Below are 5,241 nucleotides of genomic sequence, written 5' to 3' on the forward strand. Positions count from 1 at the left end.
AAGAAAAACTATCATAAATTTGTGCGTTCAAGTCAGACAGCAGTTTTTAAATAATACTCTTTTACACCAATTCATATTTTTTTTCTTTAACAGATATGTGTGTTTTTCCAGGGATAAAGGAAATGATAGTTGGCGTGTTTACTGTTGCTATTAAAAGTATAATCCTGAATTTAGACTTAAGCAACTCTGCAGGAAATAATTCCACAAATAAAACTGGAATCTATTTTAAAGTTTAAAAAGTTTGATATATGTTGTATATAACACTCTGTCACAAACTATATATAGTGAAAAAACATGCATCAGGAAAAAATAAATTGACAGTTGCAAATACTCTACATGGCTAGTTTCATGTGATATTGTCGATTTTGACTCTAAACACTGAATTGCTTATTTTCATAACTCAAATTTCTTTACAAGTTACCCCTATTTCTGAGAACCCAAAAGAAATATAGAATGATTAGATGACACTTCCATAGTTTTATATATAACTTTGGTAACTTTGCTTATATCTAATTGGATACATGTATGTGAATATGAATGGATTTGATTAATTAGAAAATATTCTAATGAAAAACTAATTTGAGTCTAGCTTTTCAAATTTCAACATATTCTGTTTAATGCAGAAAATTCACCAAAAAATCCCAGAAGTGAAGGGACTATTTTCCTAGTAATTACATTCCATAAAGCTGTCTTTACTTCCTTATTCCTGAGGCTGTAGATCAAAGGATTCAACATGGGGATGACCACTGTGTAGAACACAGAAGCCACTCTGTCCTGAGTGCCTGGAGGAGTAGCTGGAGGAAGGTCTGAAATAAGTGTAGATGGAGGTGGAATAGAACAGGATGACGGCTGTCAGGTGAGACGCACATGTGGAGAACGCTTTGTGCGTCCTCTCCCCTGAATGCATACGGAAGATGGAGAAGAGAATGTAGCAGTAGGAGGTGAGGGTCACCAGCAGAGTTCCAACCATATTCACACCAGCAAATGTGGAAAAGATGCTTTCATACAGGCGTGTGTCAGAACAGGAGCGCTTAAAAAGTGGGGGGCTGTCACAGAAAAAGTGATGGATGATATTGGAATTGCAGAATGGCAAGCTGCTTACATAACTGGTGTTCACCACAGAGTTCAACAGTCCTGCTGTAAAAGCCCTGCTGCCATTTTCAGGCAGACCGTCCTGGACATGATCAAGGAGTAAAGGAGAGGGTTGCATATGGCCACATAGCGGTCATAGGCCATTAACCCAAAAAGGATGCATTCAGTTGTGGCAAAAAGGATAAAGAAGTATATCTGCAGAAAGCAGCCAGCAAAGGAGATGGACTTCTTCTCTGATAATAGATCTACCAGCATCTGGGGGTGATGGTGGATGAATAACAAACATCCACAAAGGACAAAGGTTAGCCAGGAAGAAGTACATGGGTGTGTGAAGTCGGGAATCAGCTCTGATTAAGAGGATCATCCCAGCATTCCCACAACTGTCACAGCGTAAATCACAGAAAAAACGAAAAAGAGGACAAGCTGCTGCTCCCATGTGTCTGCTAAGCCCAACAGGATGAACTCAGTTAGCAGAGTATAATTTTTTCTGGCCATTTGTCACAGGTATAGTATGCTTAAATTTACACTAGGTGTCACAGGTATAGTATGCTTAAATTTGCATTAGGCCCAAAGTTTACAGGAAATAGCACAAATATGAATGAGTTTTAGTGGTTGGCTTATAGAAAACATAATGCCTAGGATAATAGAGCATAGTAAATACTGAAACTGACATAATAGTTAAGTTAGTAGAAAAAATGAATAACTGTTGGAATTTATTAAGCAGTTGTATCACATTTGGGTTGAGGGATTAAAAAATGACTGGTCAAGGTCCACATATTTTATTTCAGATTAATTTTTTTTTTTTTTGCAAATCCAATATATATGTTCTATTCTTTCTCTTCTAGCCCACATACAAAATATAGAATATAGATGTGTCCTTGCTGAAGTTTCTCCCATATCTTATGAACAGACACTTAATTTTAACTCAAATACATTTTTTTTCTTCTCCTCAAGATCACTCTGTATGTTCTTAAACTCAATAATTCATGCATCACCACCTGGAAATTGCTTTTGTTTTCTCCAAGCAGCAAAAGCAGCCCGTTTCAAATAACCAAAATTTGGGCATGTATTATATTGTTTAGAAGAGGAGAGCAAGGCAACCCACTCCAGTATGCCTGCCTAGAGAATTCCATGGACAGAGGAGCCTGGTGGGCTACAGTCCATGGGGTCACAAAGAGTCAGACATGACTGAGTGACTAAGCACAGCACAGCATATTGTTAAGAATGATTTTGTAGTAAACCAATAACCGTTCTCATCACAAACCACACTATCAAATGAATACCATATAGTAGCAGACACTATACCTGTCCACGGCAATGAATGGCAGTACCAAGCTCTTATTGCATTCTTCGCAGTACTATCTTATTTAGTCAAGTATTTTCTTTTTTGTCAAAATCCCTAATAAATCAGTTAAGGCACAAAAATAGAAAGAAGATAGTGTTCATGTTTTAAATGAAATGAAAATCAGTGAAAATTTGAATTAGCTCTTTGTAAAAAATTGAGACAGCTTCTGAGTATATACACATTGCTGCTTCTTTATTTTGTTCTTCTTAAACAGAGTTGGGTGCACTTGGGGACTGGTTTATAGATTTTGGTTGTGAAATCAATCCTCTAAAGGCAGAAGCTGCAGTCTCAAAAATAATTAAAATGTGATCACACCCAGAGAGATGGAATCAAACACTAGTGTGATCATCATAACACGGTTCCTGAATTCTGTCTTTTTAAAGTTTTTGCTTTATTTAAAAATGGTTATTTAATTGCCTCTTTCTTTGTGGTGTTAGCAGCTTGGTCCAAATGGGTATATAACCTACTACCATACTACTGTCCTTCCCTGTGTGGGTTTGTGTGTATCCCCCACCCCCCCTTAGCAGAGTAATTTTAACTTTTATTCCACATTTGTTCTTGAGTGAAAATAATCAGAAGGAGAAAATAAGTACTAACCTCATGCCTACATGAATATTTATTGACCGAGATGAGCAACATGGACCACAGAGGGTTGAGGAGGATGACAACTTTATGAGAGAGAATGTAGGAGTAGGAGGTGAGGGTCACCAGCAGAGTTCTGACCATAGTCACACCAGTAAATGTGGAAAAGATGCTTTCATGCAGGCGTGTGTCAGAACAGGAGAGCTTAAAAAGTGTGTGGGGGGTGCTGTCACAGAAGAAGTGATGAATGACATTGGAACTGCAGAATGGTAAGCTGCTTACATAACTGGTGTTTACCATGGAGTTCAACATGCTGTAAAAGCCCCTGCTGCCATTTCTATGCAGAACATCCTGGACATGATCAAGGAGTAAAGGAGAGGGCTGCTTATGGCCACATAGCGGTCATAGGCCATTAACCCAAAAAGGATGCATTTAGTGTGGCAAAGGCTATAAAGAAGTACATCTGCAAAAAGCAGCCAACAAAAGAGATTGTCCTCTTCCTGGAGAATAAATCTACCAACATTGTTGGAGTGATGGTAGAGGAATAACAAACACCCACAAAGGACAGGTTAGCCAGGAAGAAATACATGGGTGTGTGAAGTTTGGAATCAGTCCTGATTGAGAGGATCATCCCAACATTTCCCACAACTGTAAACATGTAAATCACCAAGAAAAGGCAAAAGGGGATAACCTGTAGCTCCAATGTATCTGCTAATCCCAACAGGATGAACTCTGTGAGTGAAGTGCAATTTTTTCTGCCCATTGATTACAGATACAGTATGCTTAAACTTAAACTGGGTGTGCATATTTCCCATTGCACAATTTACCAGAAATAGAAATATTGATAAAGTAAAGCATATAGGGAAAAGAAACCTGGGACAACAGAGCCCTGTAAACAGAGTCAGAGGACAATTAGTAGACAAATGAATAAGCATGGGATTTTACTAAGTAATTGGCTCTATTAATTCTGGACTGAGGGATCCCCAAATGACTCATCTAAATACACATACATCACCTAAGGTTCCTTTTCGAATGCAGCATCTATGTTCTATTCTTGCCCCTCTAGTCCATATCCAAATGCAAAGTACAGAATTGTTCTTGCTGAAGTTTTTTTCCATTCTCTGAGCAGGTATTTGGATTTAACTGAAATCATTTTTTTTCCTCCCTAAGTCTGCTCTCTATATTCTTCAACTCCAAAATTTATGTATGGTCACTTGGAAATCATTTGTGTGTTCTCCAGGAAGCAAAAAGTAGCCCAATTAGATAGCTGATATTTTGACATCTATCATATTCTTAATGATGATATTGTAGTGTATTAAGGCACACAAATAAATGTTCTCCTTTCAAAGTGCACTATCAGATTAATGCCGTGTGGTAGCACACACTGTAACTATTTATGGCGGTGAATGACAGAGACTGCACCAAGTACTTAACAGCATTTTTCTCAGTACTAACTTGTCTAGTCTATTATTTCTGTTTTTACTAGAATCCCTAATAACTCAGGTGAGGCATAAAAAAAACATAAAAAATGCAATTTTCATGTTTTAAGTGAAATGTAAAGCAGTGACATTTTGAATTACCACTTTGTAAACATTTGAGACACATTCTGAGTATATGCATATTGCTATCCTTTAATTTTGTTCTCCTCAAAGAGGGTTAGGTAACCATGAGGACTTGATTATAGGTTTTAATTGTGTCAGGAATCCTCTAAAGGCAGAAACTGCAGTCTCAGAAGTATTTAAATATGATCACGTGCAAGTAGATGTGATTAAACACTATACCGAACCTTCTGATTTCTCTGCTATTTCAAAGTTATTTATTTGTCAAATTAAAAAAAAAAGATCTATGTAATTTTCTCTTTCTTTGAAGTTTAAGCTTATTCCAATGGTTACATAATCCTCTACCAAATTATGATTCTTCCCTTTGTGTGTGTGTGTGTGTGTGTACCCCTACACTTGTCTGGCTGAATTTAACCTTCAGTCTAGATCTGTTCTTGAAAGTGAGTGTGTTAGTCACTCAGTTGTGTCTGACTCTTTGGGACCCCCTGGTCTGTAGCCTGCTGAACTCCCTTGTCCATGGAGTTCTCCAGGCAAGAATACTGGAACTGGTTGCCATTTCCTTCTCCAGGGACCTTCCCAACCCAGGGACTGAACCCAGGTCTCCTGCACTGCAGGAAAATTCTTTAACAATTGAGCCAACATGGAAGCTCTGTTTTTAAGTGA

General features: G+C 37.8%; 2 pseudogenes; both read right to left on the reverse strand.

Annotated features, from left to right (window-relative positions):
* Window positions 1-600: 600 nt before the first annotated feature.
* Window positions 601-1,528, reverse strand: LOC104986808 (annotated as a pseudogene).
* Window positions 1,529-2,971: 1,443 nt separating this feature from the next.
* LOC104986809 lies at window positions 2,972-3,650 on the reverse strand (annotated as a pseudogene).
* Window positions 3,651-5,241: the final 1,591 nt, after the last annotated feature.

The sequence above is a fragment of the Bison bison genome, unplaced genomic scaffold (assembly GCF_000754665.1).
Source record: "Bison bison bison isolate TAMUID 2011002044 unplaced genomic scaffold, Bison_UMD1.0 scf7180017864074, whole genome shotgun sequence".
NCBI classification, from domain to species: domain Eukaryota; kingdom Metazoa; phylum Chordata; class Mammalia; order Artiodactyla; family Bovidae; genus Bison; species Bison bison.